A 17135-nucleotide genomic window follows, 5' to 3' on the forward strand; every position below is an offset into this window, starting at 1 on the left:
TGTTTCTTTTAAGAATTAAGAAAAACCAGTGATGTCAACTATTGCTTAGCCATAAAATCAAAACTACAGAGAGAGGTATGTATATTTTAACAAGTTATTTTAAGAAACAACAGAAAATAATAAAATATGAATATTTACCATAGATTTTCTGTCAAACCTATGCTTACCCAAATTATAGGTTTACACGTTATCCTAGGAGATATGGTTTTGACGCTTATTTTTTGTTCTGCGGTGGCATAGACCCTGTCTACCCTAAAAATACAGCTCTCCCAGAGAAGTAGATTGTGATGCCACTATCTTTTAACCTAGTCTTGCACATAGGACCACATCCCATTTATTAGCTCATTGCTTCTTCATGTGGCCTACAGCAGTTCCGCTGGAGTCTCTGGACCTCTGCATGACACTATTCACCATAAGGAGCATCTGGAGTATTAAGGCCTTCCAGTCATGGTTGTATTTGTGCTGTACTTCTGGTATGGGTCTCTGACCAGTCTCACTGAGACACTAACTCAAGAAAGAAGTGGCACTAACATAAGGTGTACAGGGGCTGAAAGTGTTATGGGCTCAAAGTAAGCACCACATAGGCTTCCAGCCCAAGCAAGAAATTGAGCACTGGATCAAGAATTCAAGTGTTTGACTTAAAGACTTCCTTTGGTAAGGGTGATTGCTTTGTTTGGAATACTTGTTTCTTGACAACTGCTTTTTAGTCTCCGTTCTGTATTTGATCCTGGAAAAGGCAGATAAGCATGTTCAGATATGATAATGGGTATGATTGGGTTTTTTTGAGATAAAACCTGATTTGATGTAAAAAGCTGCACTGGAAATATTTTGCTTCAGCTGCCTCATAATTGTATTCAATGCTCTGTAAACGTTAGAAATTCAAGTGCAATAAGAATTTATCCTTTTGATTAAAAGCCTGAGATACAGTTAGCTTCTATCAGACAGAGTCTGAGTTTTTATTTATTTTTCCAGTTGAATTAAGTACTTAAGTATGAAAGTACTGAAAAAAACCTTTAAATAAAATACTGTCCATTTCTGTTGTCTATATAGTTAGAGGTTTTGGTTAGGATAGGATGGGTTCATCACTATTGTAGTGTGAGTTTAATTTCTCTTTGCTTTGTGTTGAATTTTTGTTCAGTTGAGTACTCTTTTAAAAGAGACTTCCCCTTGAACTAAGGTTATTATAAGACAAAGACAACTTAAGTAAATTTGTTTCTTTTCAGTAAAGTAGAAGCAGTAATTATTTTTTGCCTTGTCTTAGAGAATTGATGTGAAATTTATTCTATGCATATATACAGTGAATAGAGCAGGAATTTAGAGACAAAGGTAAGGAAATGGGATTTAAATGTCTGACCACAGAAATCAGTGATGAGTATATTTGACTTTTATGAATTAATATCTTCAAGCAATTACATAATTATAAGTAAAGGTTCCATTGGTAGGAAGCAGAATGTAACACTCAGCTGCAGTCTGTACCATGATCAGTTCTATTTACCTGAGTGAAATTATTCACAGAGAAGCCTATTTAGAGCAGGTTTTACTTGGGTAAGCAAATTACTTTCCTTAATTTTCAAAGACAGAACAGAGCTAGTCAGAAAACTAAGTCTGAACTTTTCTGGCAACAGGCTGGTACTTCTGTTAAAGATAGTAATTAAGCAGCAGTGTGTCAGAGAGTTTTTTAAATAAAGGAACTTAAGAGATCCCATGCTCAGGCTTGAATTATTTCCTTAAACTATTAGAACTGATTTACTAGAATAAAGTAATTTTTTTTTGGTCACTTAAATGCCAAATGAATTAAGTCCAGAAACTCTCTTGGTGGGTAAATGATGTTTTGTTTAGCAGAAGCATAGAGTGAAGTATCCCTGCACAGTCTACTGAATTCTCCAGTTCCATAAAATACCACACTGTGTCTGTACCCAAAGTATTATTCCTCCAACTTACATTCAGGGTGTTTTTATGTACCTAGGTAGTGGGTGATTGTTTTGTCTGGGATCTCTTAATAAAGGGTGCTTAGAGCTCATTTGTAAAAACATAATTACTGTAGTTAGAATTAGAACTATAAATGCAAGATAAATGTATTGCTTGTATCGTTAACTCTCCTTTTCCATTAAGGAGTCACAGCACAACAGCACAGTTGAAGAAGACTCTGAAGGTGATAATGATTCTGAGGAATTTTATTATGGAGGACAGGTAATGAAGGATAGTTTTGCGCATTTCAAGAAATTAATATTATAAAGATTCTGTTGTTCATGACATTATAAATTTATTATAATAATTAATTTCTTATGTTTATTCAACATAGAATAGAATGCTGTGTATATATACATATAGCATTTTATAGTAGAACTATTGAATATTTTATACTGTGTAATTGTATCAAATTTAAAATGAGTTTGTTTACATTTGTAAAACTGTAAGAATAGAAAAACCAAGTGCTCTTCAGGACATTTGAAAACTGAAGCCAGTTGCTTATGATGAAATAGATATTCACTCTTTAAAGCACATCCCATTATTGATACAAATGGGAAGTAAGGATGGATCAAAATCTGCTTCCTTCTGGAGGATTGCCATTTTATAAAGTCAAGAGCACTGAAATTTAATGGTTATTACAAAATAATTTTGATCTAGGCGATAGTCCATTCTTTTTCTGAGCTCTACAGTTAAATTCACCTTGGAAAATGCTGCATATTTTTAGATTAAAGTACTGCTCTTTGTCTTTACTTCTTGTTGCCTCAGCAGAATTAGTTATTACGTTCTCTTATGTACTGGGAAATAAAATCTCTTCATACCTTTTCCTTTTGCAATGTCAATAGAGTGCTTCATGCTGCTAGTCTCTTTATTCATATTTTTCTTATCTTTTTAGTCTATTGCTCCAAAGAAATCATTCCTCACTTATATTATTAGAATTGTTTATTTCTATGAACATTTTAATGAATTACAGTTGCTGTTTATTAAAGTTGTCACTGCCTCAGCCTTGAGGCTGAAGCCATCCATGCCCTGGGTGTGCAGAGTCGTGGCTGCTGGAGTGTGCCAGCTGATTGAGTTGATGCAGAGAGCATGAGATGCTGTTGAGCAGGACATTGCCAAGCCTCTTCTCTTGAAGAGCCAACAGCATGGTGGGGTTAGAACACAAAATACACGCTGAGGTGGTTTATTCTAAAAAAAAAAAATAAGCATGTCCCTAAAAAGCTATTAAAAGTGATATTGAAATGTGAACTGAAAGAATGTATTTTCAGTGTTAGAAAATAATTGACATGGGGTATTGACTCATGTTCACTTCAAAAATGACTGCAGGAAATGCCTCTGTGTACACATACGCAGGCATGTCGCAAGAAGAGCCAGAGGCCACGAATGCATTGCAAAGAGCAAGTTTTATTTTAGTTACCTCTCTACTGGGGGATCTCCGAAGTAGCACCTAAGCTCCCAGGCAGAGGTAACACAGGCGGGGACGCAGGCGCTGGTAAGTTCAGCCCTGCTGGAAGATCGCCGGGCCTGCTGAGCTCGCCTGTATTTCAAGGCTTCAGGAAGGCACAGCCTCCCACCCTTTCTCACAACAAAGCGGGAATCTCAGACATAGTGATAAGGTGCCTAGAGTTTCTCACAGGCCTATGTTATCTAACACAGAGGTTCTACTCATCAAGCACACAAGGTCAGTAAAACAATTAGTGTGATGTATGTGCCTTTTCTACAGACAGGTGCAAGTCACTTGAGCGTATTTACATTTAACTAATCTTCCACTATATTCCCATACAGCCTCCCTTCAGCTGCTGACTCCTACAGCCCAGCAGAGAGCTGGGAAAGATCATGTACACATACTTCAGTGCAAAGACTGGTATCTTACTTCAGTCTTTCTGAAAGGAAAAATCTTCTGATTTTGCCTTGTACTGATGAGTTGTGTGTACTGGCTTCATTTTTCAACTCTGCAGAGTGCTTACTTTTGGAATCACTGCAAATGCATTTAGTAAAGGATGCCTGCCTATGTTATATGAACACAGAGAGCAGTAAATCATTTTGCAAGGTGTAAAAGAGCAGTGTAATAGGAAATACTGGTTAGAATTTAGTAACCGTATACTTGAAGTGGAAACTACCTTATATTGCATTGTCATTTTTTTTAAGGTAGAGTCATAGAATCATCGAATCATTTCAGTTGGAAGAGACCCTCAGGAACATCAAATCCAACCATAACCTAACCTAACCTAACCTAACCTAACTCTAGCACTAAACCATATCCCTAAGAACCTCGTCTCAACGCCTTTTAAACACCTCCAGGGATGGTGACTCCACCACTTCACTAGGCAGCCTGTTCCAATGCCTGACAACCCTTTCCGTGAAGAATTTTTTCCTAATATCCAATCTAAACCTCCCCTGGAACAATTTGAGGCCATTTCCTCTCGTCCTATCACTTGCTACTTGGGAGAAGAGACCAACACCCTCTGTGCTACAACCTCCTTTCAGGTAGATGTAGAGAGTGATAAGGTTTCCCCTCAGCCTCCTTTTCTCCAGGCTAAACAGCCCTAGCTCCCTCAACTGCTCCTCATAAGACTTGTGCTCCAGGCCCCTCACCAGCTTCATCACACTCCTCTACACTCTCTCTAGTATTTCAATGTCCTTCTTATGATGAGGGGCCCAAAAGTGAACACAGTATTCAAGGTGGGGTCTCACCAGTGCCCGAGTACAGTGGCACAATCACTTCTCTAGTCCTGCTGGCCACTCTATTCCTGATACAAGCCAGGATGCTGTTGGCCTTTTTGGCCACCTGGGCACACTGCTGGCTCATATTCAGCTGGCTGTCAATCAACACCCCCAGATCCTTTTCCGCCAGGCAGCTTTCCAACCAAACTTCCCTGAGCATGTAGCGCTACCTGGGGTTGTTATGACCCAAGTGCAGGACCCAGCACTTGGCCTTGTTAAACCTCATACAATTGGCCTCAGCCCAACGATCCAGCCAGTCCAGATCCCTCTGTATGGCCATGTTACCCTCCAGCAGATCAACACTCCCACCCAATTTGGTGTCATCTGCAAACCTACTAAGGGTGCACTCAATCCCTTCATCCAGATCATTGATAAAGAGATTAAACAAAACTGGCCTCAATACTGAAACCTGGGGAACACCACTTGTCACCAGCCGCCAACTGGATTTGGCTCCGTTCACCACAACTCTTTGGGCCAGGCCCTCCAGACAGTTCTTTATCCACCAAAGAGTACACCCATCCAGGCCATGAACTGCCAGCTTCTCCAGGACGATGCTGTGGGATACATTGTCAAAGGCCTTACTGAAGTCTAAGTACACAACATCCACAGCCTTTCCCTCATCTATTAGGTGAGTCACCTTGTCATAGAAGGAGATCAGGTTGGTCAAACAGGATCTGCCTTTCATAAACCCATGTTGACTGGGCCTGATCGTATGGTTCTCTTGTAAGTGCTGCATGATGTTACTCAAGGTCATCTGCTCTGTGACCTTCCCCAGCACCGAGGTTAGACTGACAGGTCTATAGTTCGCTGGATCCTCCTTCTGGCCCTTCTTGTAGATGGGTGTCACGTTAGCCAACTTCCAGTAAACTGGGATCTCCCCAATTAGCCAAGATTGTTGATAGATAATGGAAAGTGGCTTAGTGATCACCTCTGCCAGCTCCCTCAGCACCCTTGGGTGTATCCCATCTGGGCCCATAGACTTGTGGGTGTCCAAGTGGTGTATCAAGTCACTAACCATTTCCCCTTGGATTACTGGGGCTTCATTCTGCTCCCCATCCCTGTCTTCTGGCTCAGGAGGCTGGGTACCTGAAGCACAACTGTTCTGACTATTAAATACTGAGGCAAAGGCGGCATTTAGTACCTCAGCCTTTCCCTCATCTTCTGTCACTATGTTTCCTGCTGCATCCATCAGGGGATGGAGATTCTCCTTAGCCCTCCTCTTGTTGCTAATATATTTATAGAAACATTTTTTGCTGCCTTTCACAGAGGTGGTCAGGCACAGCTCCAGTTGGGTTTTGGCCCTTCTAAGTTTCTCCCTCCATAACATCACAGAATTCTTGTATTCCTCTTTAGTGGCCTGCCTCTCCTTCCAAAGGTTATAAGTTCTCTTTTTATTCCTAAGTTCCAGCCACAGCTATCTATTCAGCCAAGCCGGCCTTCTTCCCTGCCAGCTCGCCTTCCGGCACACCCCCGTGTGCAGCCTGCACCTGCGCCTCTAAGATTACCTTCTTGAAGAGAGACCAGCCTTCCTGGACTCCTTTGACCTTCAGGACTGTCTCCCAAAGGACTCTGCCAACCAGCCTTCTAAACAGGTCAAAGTCTGCTCTTTCGAAGCCTAAAGTATCAGTTCTGCTGACCACCCTTCTAACTTCTCCAAGGATAGTAAACTCCATCATTTCATGAACGCTAAACCCAAGGCGACCTCTAACCAACACGTTGCCCACAAGCCCTTCTCTATTTACAAACAACAGATCTAGTGGGGCTCCTTCCCTGGTAGGCTCACTAACCAGCTGTGTCAGGAAGTTGTCTTCCATGCACTGAAGGAGCCTCCTAGACTGCTTCCTCTCCGCTGTGTTGTACTTCCAGCAGACATCTGGTAAGTTGAATGTCCGACCTTGTTGCCCTTTCCCTTGATTCTCACCCATAGGCACCCTATAACCAACTTCCAACAATCAAAACTCTCCCTAACATTCATGGCTACCCCATCTCCTCTTCTTCCTCCCCTATCCCTTCTGAAGAGTTTATAGCCATCCATTGCAGTGCTGCAGTTATAGGGGTCATCCCACCTTGTTTCTGTGATGGCAATTAAATCATAGTTTTTCTGCCTCACAAGGGCTTCCAGCTCCTCCTGTTTGTTGCCCATGCTGCGTGCATTTGTATATAAGCACTTCAGATGAGCCATTGATTCCACTGGGATGGCAGACTGAAGGGTCTCATTAGCACTACCCTCAGATGCCTGCATATTGTCCTTGAGTGTGCTTCTGCCACATCTGGCTTCTTCCCCCTTTAAATGTAGTTTGAAGCCCTCTCAATAAGTCCTGCTAACTCCTGCTCCAGGATCTTTTTCCCCTTTTGAGACAAGCCCATCCCATTTGTTGCTAGCAGACCAGGTGCCATGTAAGCTGACCCATGATCAAAAAAACCAAAATTCTGCTGGTGACACCAGTCCTGCAGCCAGATATTCATCTGCTGGTTCTTCCTGTATCTTTCCTCATCATACCCTGCAACTGTGGGGTTAGAGAACACTACTCGTGCTCCTGATCCCTTGACCAATCGTCCCAAGGCCCTGAAGTCTCTCTTGATCGTCTTTAGTTTTCCTTTTTTAGTTTCATCACTGCCCACCTGAAAAATTATTAGTGGGTAGTAGTCTGAGGCCCTAACCAGGGCAGGAAGTTTCCTTCTAACATCTTTAGCCTTGGCCCCAGGGAGGCAGCAGACTTTCCTAAGAAGTGGGTCTGGCCTGCATATAGGGCCTTTTGTTTCTTTTAGAAGGGAGTGTCCTACAACCACAACACACCTTTTTTTTCTTGGTGGGAGCTGTTTTGATGGAGGGTGCAGGGTGACTCATCCTCTGTGGCACCTCCAACTCAGTGGAACTGCCTCCCTCAATGTTGTTGTTTGGTTCCACTTGCAAGGTCTTATACCCATTTTGCAAGGGAACCTGTGAGGGTGGAGTGGTCAAAGTAGGAACCCTCCCGCTAGGCAGGAACTTGCTGCCATTGCCCCTTATTCCTCATGTTGCTGTATTCTACATCCTGAGCCTCATGCCTGTTGGACAGAGGCACCTGGGAAGGTGGAGTGGGTAGGGGGGTGTTTCTCCTGCCACCCCTAGTGTGGACTTGCTCCCATTCATCCCTTTCCCTTGACCTGCCTTCTTCAGTGAGGCAAGGGGAGGAGACAGGAAGCCTGCGCTCCCTAGGAGGGTGTTTAAACCTCCCCCGGTAGCTCTTGGCAGTGCCCTTTACAGGTGAGTCAGCCCCCCTCTCGAAATTAGCCACTTTCACGGTCAGGGATAGTTCTAACATTTCTAAGTGGTTACAGCTGGAAAGACAAGAGAGCAACTGATGATGAGACGAAGATCATGGAAAATAGCATTTGATGGGCAGTGAAAACAAGATGTGACCTTTTGGTCATAAATTAAATGCTTGTATCTGCTTCCTAAGCACCTGCTTGTAAACCTCCCTAAGGATTTAATGGATAAGTGATTCAATAGCCTAAGTCCTATTGATTTTCAATAAGTTGTTATGTGGGACAAAATAATCTGAACTGGGTCTTGGATTAAAAACTGAGACTTTCTAAACACAGACCCTTCAGGCACAGTAAAATTATTACATTTTTTAGCCTTTATATCCACTTCCTATTAGACTCTCTGTTAATTCTTATGTTGAATCTCTATCTTCTACATTTGCAAGAGAACAGGAGATTGAAACAGTAATACTACTGCCTTTGGCACTCTCTCTTGTGCAGGACACACTTGCAAATGCAGATACACAAAATTCTGGCAGTCTCTTCTGTGTACATCAGCATGTCAGTGTCACTAATTCAAGGATGAAAACTACCACACTGTGATCTTACAATTTGCCAGAACACTGCTTTTTTTCCTTTTTGAGTTCATAAGCATTTACCATCAGAAAATAAGTTGGAGAAAACATTATGCTGAGCAGTTCTGTGTTCTGCATAGTGTTCCTTTTGGATTTTACTATTATTGATATGGAATATTGCTTAAAAAATGTGGTTTATGACTGCCACGGAGGGACCCCGAAATTAGTTTTAGGCAGACAACCAAGGTCCAAACAGACTTTTATTCCGTCTGGGAAAGTCCAGCAAAACAACCAATCAGAAACAGGGTTCATACAATTAGTTAGCACTCTGGTAACATAAAATACAGATTCGGATATCAACTTGAGGAGATTATTTGGGGTACAGTAAAATAAGAATAATGGAGATCCACAGTGTGCATACACGCACTCACAATAAACAACACCAGAGCCGTCCCTGACTCCAGGAAAAATACACTCACTTGTCTAGTGAGAAAAACACCCGCCCAAGTGGCGAGGAATTATTTAATACGCTCACTTATCTGGTGAGGAAATACTAAGTTATCACTCACCCACATGCAGAGATGAGGCAGTCCCATTTTTTGGGAGGTTACCTTAGACGGTGTCCCAGTCCCAGGAGGGCTCTCGGTGGCAGCATTTGGCCCGCGTCTCCGAGAGGACCACACAAAGAGCAGCCTTGGCGGGATCCCCGTTTTATAGTCTGGTCAGATCTGGCTGTGGGCAGTCTAGAAGCTTCGCGGCTTCTCTGCACCCCCCTACTGTGGCTACGTGCGCCCCCTCCTCTCTCCTAACGACTCTGGCCTGGGTGTCACAATAAGAGCCATTAGCTGCCCCATTGAAGGAAGGGGGGGGCTGTGCACACATGCAGCTGCCACATAAGTTCTCAGTGGGGGGGGGGGTGTGTGTGGTCTATGTGTACTGCCACACTATCCACCCTGTGACCACAGTCATGATCTAACAGACACTTTGGAGTGGTAATGCAGTCACCTCTTGCCTCCAAAGTCAAAAGGGGCCATTTCTGTTGGTGAGTTTTGATGTCTGCTGTGGATCACCATACCTTATGTGTCATCTTATCACCATACAGATCAACCTACCAATGAACAATAGAATAATGCAAGTTCCAACGATTACAGTTATTAACAACTATTGGAGGAGGCTGGTTAGCCATCCTGGTAAGGAGAACAAATACATCACCAGTTAGTCCCCAGTACAGCAACAATTGCCCGAGTCCTCTGTTATTTGTCCTTGTAATGACACCTGTATACACCCTTTTCCTCCAATAGGATCAAATGTAATATGGCCTGGCTTTGGACAGTCCTCCTGTTTCAGGGAGTTTATGCGATATCATGCATAGAGTTCATTAGTGTTTCCAGTTGCAGGACTGTCTCCTGAATGGGCTGTTGGTATCGCCCTGGTGTAACTCTCATTTCCAAGGACTGACTTTTAACCATCACTGATTTCAGCTGGAGTGTCTTCCACCCCGTCATCTTCCTTTTGTCCTGCAAGAGAACACAAACACATGCCTCGGTCCCTTTGGTACCGGGCTTTTATAGTTAGAAATCCAGGACTATCCACCGGACACTAATGCAGTGGGTTTTCCCATTGTCTGTTATCAAGCTGCTGTCTGTTAGTGGCCTCTCAGAGCATGATGCCCTGATTTTGGGCTTCCATAGCTCCACCAGCAGTTATTGACAATGAAAACAGCTTGTGCCAATTGTGTGTCCCAGCTGTTTCGTGAGACATCTGCATGTTTTTAATCAAACCATTGGTTCATTCCACGATCCCATTGGCTTGGGGATAATATGGTGTATGAAACATCCACTTAATATCGTTGTTCACTTTCCTTAAATGTGGTGGAAGAAAACAACAAAGGTCTGGCTGGCCCTTTTGGCCTCCTTTGGAATATACTGCAATAGGAAGCATATTCTGCAAACCTCCATTCCATGTCGATAGGTTCCAAATAGCCTCTGCTCAACCGGTTCCTTATTGTCTCCGCCCACTAAGATGTCATCTATATATTGATACATGCGAATACCCCAGAGCACCTCCACAGTGTCAATAAGTTTTCCCAGGTAAAAGCAAATTGTACTTTGTCTTCTTCCCTCAGAGGGGAATCACGAAAAACATATCTTTGTTAAATACCACTGCCCTATCAGGCTTGCGAACGGGCCAAGATAAGGAGAATGGGTGTGACTATTTATTTATCAAAATCATTAATGACTTCCATAATGCCCTGTTTGGCTGCGGTGGAGTGCAGGTTATTTTTGATAGCAAGTTACAAAATCTTAATGTTAGCAGCCTTTTAGGCTGCAGCAATGCAAGTACCCTTATCAGCAGACTAATCACAGAAAAGCACTGAGCAGGGGCGGGGTTGCCGGTCCCAAGCCGCGGCACCACTGATTTTTTTTTCCTGCAGTTTGAAAGAAAGGGAGGAGCGCCTGCCCACAACGAGGGAGGCGGCCAGCTCGGGGGAGGTGCATGGAGAGGCGGGGGAAGCTTCACAGGGAGAAGTTTGCAGCTAATTTTCCGAACTCTCCTGTCCCCGTTTCTGCTGCCGTTTTCTGGGTCCAGTAGGTCCCAGAGCAGCAGGCACAGGAGGAGAAGAGGGCTTTGCTTGCTATGATCGGTAGCCTCTTGAATTTTCTCTCTGAAGGACTGGACATGTATTTTTAAAACGTCCAGCAACCCTTTGATAAGCGGCCGAAGGTGGGTCGGATCCACCAGCGCAGGGGAGGGTTTTCCAGCCGCCGGGCGCAGCGGCACGGACGGGGACAGGGGCAGGCTACTGTCGCTGCCAGGATCCAGCGCACTCCCGGTCCTGGAGCGGCGGCTAGGCTCTTCTTGTTCATGCGGTACGTGGAGGGGGAGAGGCGGACCCGCCTCCGTCCACCCCGTCGGTTCCTCCGGTCCCGACAACGAACGGCAATCCGTACCGAGTCCACCCCGCGGCGGGGCGAGCGGCCCGCTATCGCGAGCCCACCGAGGTGCCGGCGGCACTGCGATATCGCTACAAATCAAGTCGTTTACGACTGATATACCGCTGGGTGCTCCATGCTCGGCGGGGGGGGGGGGGGGGGGAAAGCGTCCGGACTATCACTTAAAAACACACCAGGTTCCCAACAGCCTGCAGCTTCCTCATTACTCAATAATATCCAATCACCCTTGGTACACGGGGTAGTGCTACGCGTCTCAATTTTAATAAACAACGCCAGAGCCGTCCCTCCTGACTCCAGGAAAAATGCACTCACTTGTCTAGTGAGGAAAACACCCACCCAAGTGGCGAGGAATTATTTAATACGCTCACTTATCTGGCGAGGAAATACTAAGTTATCACTCACCCACATGCAGAGATGAGGCAGTCCCATTTTTTGGGAGGTTACCTTAGACGGTGTCCCAGTCCCAGGAGGGCTCTCGGTGGCAGCATTTGGCCCGCATCTCCGAGAGGACCACACAAAGAGCAGCCTTGGCGGGATCCCCGTTTTATAGTCTGGTCAGATCTGGCTGTGGGCAGTCTAGAAGCTTCGCGGCTTCTCTACACCCCCCTACTGTGGCTACATGCACCTCTGCACCCCCCTACTGTGGCTACGTGCGCCCCCTCCTCTCTCCTAACGACTCTGGCCTGGGTCTCACAATAAGAGCTGCCCCATTGCAGGAAGGGGGGGGGGGGGCTGTGCACACATTCAGCTGCCACATCAGTTCTCAGCGGGGAGTGGGCGGGGAGAGTGTACTGCCACAAGGACGATCAAAGGTGATGGGTGAGTTACAGCTACAATTTGTGAAATGATTGCTGTGCTCTCTTTGGAAGCAGGACAGCAATTATTGATGCATTTTTAAAGAATTCATCTTTGAGTAATGAGCATATAAAAACAATTGGTTTGCTCTTGCTCCTACCTTAGAGTGGAAAAGCAATTATAATAAAAGTTTTCTTCCTGTGCTCTTATACTTTGGAAATTATTCTGACATGCTTGTCCAAACAAGGCAGGGATACTTGGCTTATACCCTTTTGGTCATTAATATCATTGATATCCTGGTTGGGTGGTCTGTAACCAACTCCCAGCAGGATGTCCGCCTTGTTGGCCTTCCCCTTGATTCTCACCCATAGACACTGAACCCTATCATCACCTTCATCAAATTCCAGACAATCAAAACATTCCCTAACATACATGGCTGTCATGACTGGGACGGACAAACAACATAGACAAAGTTCTTCTTATGTACAAACAGCAGTCTCCATTTATTATATAGTCTTTACCAGCTCATGTGTCTCTTTGCTATTGGTTACAGGCTGCAATAGTAACATATCATTGGCTAATTTTGCTGTCGTTGATGTTACTCTTTTACTCCCTTCTTTCTCAGAGGTACACCTTAATATCTTCAAGGCCAGTCTCTGTTCCCATACCCTCCATCAGGGAATACACGGACCCACCGTAGTCCCCGAGAATTCACCCTTTTTGTTTTTACAAAAAGCATTTCAGAATCAGATGCATTTGTTGGAGCTTGACTACGTACTCAGAATCACAAATCAAATTTAGAGGTTCCTCCTTAAAACGCTCTAAGTAATGTAAAGCTGCACCAAATTCTGCTAATTGGGTTGAACCTTCAATAAGTTTTTCAGAATGATGCCAATTGTTATCTTCACGCCAGACCACTACAGCTTTATGAGACTTCCCAGAACCATCAACAAAACCTGTGCAAGCATGTGGGATCAGACCAAATACAAGTATGGTCTGTGACCTGATGTCAAAGACATGCAGCATTTTACATTTAGGCATGCCAAAAGCTATACTGTTAAGAAAATCAGCTAGTGCTAGTCTCTAATTACATTTAGGTTGTCATATTTATTGGATATTGTTTTCCCTTACCGGATCAAAGTCCTGTTTCAGTTCTATCAGTGTAGTGTTGGCTTTACCTATACTTCAGCTGCCAATACTAGTGGAAATACAGCATTTGAAATTTTCTTGGAGATTTCTCGCTTGCAGCAAGCAGATCTGCACCATCCAAGCACCTTCTTGTGGAACATGCAACTAAACAGAATTCTCAGAAAATGTTATTTGAGCTTACAATTTACTTAACAAACTCAAGAGAGGTATAGGGCTTTCTGGCAAATACAAGAATTCAGCTGGTAAAACTTTTTCCAAATTTGGCATTCCATTGGTTTCAAAAAACGGCCTTTCTTTCTTTCCCATGATCTCAAAAACTATCACGGTGAATTTACTAAGAAGTCTCTTACAACTAGTTACCACAGAATAAGTATTAAATTTCACCCTCAGACTCCTTGTTTCAGTATTACAGTGCTCTAGCAGCAACATCGCTGGGGGGGGTGGAATAAAGCCCCCCTTTTGCCACTTCAGCAGCGGGCAGCCAGGTTTTCCTTTTTTTTTTTTTTCTTCTTTCTCGCTGCAGTTTAGACACAGGCAAGGCCACGCAGGTGGCCTAATCACTGGTGCAAAGTGGGAGCTGCCAGACCTGGGCAGACTCCCCGGTTACAATGAGCTAAGTTTATCTTGCAGCTTGACACAGGCCTGAAATTTATGTTCAAGCTGTACGGCACAGGCCTGGGATATTTTGCATTTTTGTTTTTTCATTTCATTCCAAACACAATACATTTTATATGCAATTCCAATTAGCCCAGAAACAGTCACATTGCTTAGCTCCATTTACCTTTTCCAATTTCTTACAGATGTCAAAAAACAGCATATTGATCCTCAATACATTATTTCCATTTTCCTACATCCAAATCAGTTCATATTCTAGCAACTTTTAAATACAACCTCTCCCAAGTTCACATCCATCATAGCATTTAGTTTTCTTTCCCATACCTCCAATGCAAATCAGAGTTTAACAACTGAAATTCTTTTCTGGTCTCAAAATTATTAGATAACAATAAGAGCAAATTAACTTACAGTACCATACTTCATCCCATTTTTTCCAAATTTCTGCAGAACAACATTAATTACAATACAGCACTATAACTCAGACCACAAAGTTACTCTAATGTGTAAGAATGCATCCTAAGGGAGAGCAAGGTGGTATTTTAGTAGCAGAACCAGTTCCCATTTTGTAATTATCTCCCCCCCAAAAAATTATTTTGGTACCAAATATAAATATGCAAACTAAAATACTGAGCTCAGATATGAAAACCAAATACCAAGTTCAAATATGCAAATGGATCACAGTTACACTTATTCGAGACAATATCTCGATTTTTGCATTGTACCTTTGAGACACTTACTGCTCAGCCAGGTAGAGGTACCGCTGGGTCTCCCTGACAAAATAGGTCAGTGCGCGCTGGCTACTTCATCACTTGGTACGTACAACTACTGTGCTTATATTAAACACTTCATTACCTTTCTACAGAGCTCTTAAAAAAGAATGCACTCATGCTACAGGAAAAACTCTGGAGCTTTTGAAAAAATCCATCTCACTCAGCACACATCAGCCGAGGAAGCACTCCACTGAAGCCCATTTTAAGAAATGGACATAAAACTATGGCAGCATTCTGAATTTTCTTATTAGGTAAATTATTTAATCAACTATTGCTACTTTTCACTTGATTATGTCTTTAGTAAAAAATATGGGAGACTTTAAACATTTATTTAAAAATGCACATTTATAATAATATAATGTACATTTTTAATGTATTGCAAATCACATTCATGAGTGAAATAAATATTATTAGCAAATACAGGTCTCAAGATCAGCAAGTACTACATTCCTTTCATTCATTATACCTTCACAATACAGTCCCAGTAATGTGGCAAAAAAATAAATGGAACTGAAAAGAGTTCCAGTTGTGTGAAACACTAACCCCAACTGATACACATTTCCAAACAGACAGATGAACGTGACTTAGAAATATGGAAGATAGCACATGACATGGCATGGTTCTGAAAACAAAAGTTTGCGTACGACTTTTTAAAATACAGACAGGCTTTTTGCTCTTTCACACAGTGAAATAACTATTGAAGCAAAGGACTTGTGGGGTTTTTTAAACAGTGGTATAAAAACTGATGTAATTAAATAAAATAATAATTACTAGAAAACAACCTTATTATCTTCTGGAAATGAGAACTAGAAGTCTCCACAAATAAAACAAAAATTAAAAGGAGTTGGACCTAAGTTTTCATGCACATATTAGCACAGCTATGGAAAAAGTGACTGTTCATCAAGGGCAGCAAGAATATTCTCTCTATATTAAAATTTATTTACTGTTACAGAATTCAGAACTTGAATTATATCCCACTGAAGTCGAGTCTTTAGTACTGGACAAAGAAGATTACAGACAAGTTGCACAGAAAATGCAAGACTTCTGGCCCCTGCCACACTCCTGGTGTTTCTAAAAACAAATGCTTAATTGCTTTGCTAAAAATGTCAAGATGTATTCCAAAAGGTGCAAATTTTGGTGAGCACTTTTTTTCTTTTGTTATATATATATATTTATGTATTTGCAGCTTGTAATATAACTGGCCTGTGAACCATTTCACATCCATGCTATTTTCTGGATTCCTCATTAAAACAAAGTTCATGGATTTCTAAACATCGTTTTAAGTATCCTTTAAAATGTTTTGAATGTGTGTCTGCATCTTGGCGATTTGTTTTCAGATATATAGGCCACCTTAAATCTCTCTCTGAAACATATCAGTTCAATGAGTTTCTGTATCCCCTGTGACCAGTAACTGATGACTCAGCATCAGTCACAGCTATTTTTTGCTGCAAGAAAGAGCAAGGTGGCTTGCAAAGAACTGAAATTTCTCCACACACACTTCCTTTCACTTTACATCAAAACTCCTCATGGTGCACCAGAAATTATACAGAAAATAACAAGTGACTCTGAGTAATCTTTTCCTCTGGATGTTGGAGAACATACATGTGTGACGAAAAGTCTCAGGCAAATCTAGTGATGACAAATGAGAACTATTCCAAAGAGAGATGAGCAGTGTCAGTATATAAAAAATGGCACTGCTTTTATTTCTTGACATAACCTGGAGGAACAGAAGTGCTGAATTAAAGTTATTATATTTGCATTTGTCACTAAGAATAATTGTGCTACTGGTCCTTTCATACAAAATGCATCTGAATCAAATGGTGAACGTTATTCATAAAGCCCCGCTTGATTTAGCATGTTTTTGAATAAAGGGTATGCAGAAGACTGCAACTGAACCATTTCCTTTTGCAAAGCTTCCAGTGAAAAAAACATGACAACTTCTAGTAAATGCACATAAGTCTACAGATTCATCATCATTCCAACAAACATGAGGGCATTCCTAAAAAATAAAAATAGCACTTATGAAATAAGCCAATCAAAGACATTTGGGGGGTGGATAAGTGTGTGCTGCTTATTTTAATAATAGAAAGGGTTTGTTCTGGCTCAGCTGGGATAGACTTAATTTTCACAGGAAGCTGGGAGGGGACACAGCAAGGACAGCTGACCCAAACTAGCCAAAGGGATGTTCAATACCATATGATGTCATGCTCATTATAAAACTGGGAGAGCTGGCGAAGGAAGGACAGAGCAAGTGGCCATATGGTTCAGGTTGCTGGCTAGGGCTAAACCACAACGATCCTTTTTGGTGCCCAAGGTGGGGACACAAAAGGTTGGGATAG

The 17135-nt window shown here is 42.6% G+C and overlaps 1 protein-coding gene and 1 long non-coding RNA gene across 2 annotated transcripts in view; both read right to left on the reverse strand.

The window, feature by feature from the left end:
• Positions 1 to 17135, reverse strand: part of LOC135577170 (protein mono-ADP-ribosyltransferase PARP8-like) — a 231120-nt gene that overhangs the window by 116768 nt on the left and 97217 nt on the right. The window lies entirely within an intron of this gene.
• On the reverse strand, positions 8756 to 12045 carry LOC135577172 (uncharacterized). The gene is made up of 2 exons (XR_010468747.1): positions 11870 to 12045; positions 8756 to 10030 (listed from the first exon to the last, which is right to left on the reverse strand). It is a non-coding gene; the product is annotated as an uncharacterized LOC135577172 (long non-coding RNA).

This window comes from Columba livia, chromosome W, assembly GCF_036013475.1.
Source record: "Columba livia isolate bColLiv1 breed racing homer chromosome W, bColLiv1.pat.W.v2, whole genome shotgun sequence".
In the NCBI taxonomy this organism is placed as follows: domain Eukaryota; kingdom Metazoa; phylum Chordata; class Aves; order Columbiformes; family Columbidae; genus Columba; species Columba livia.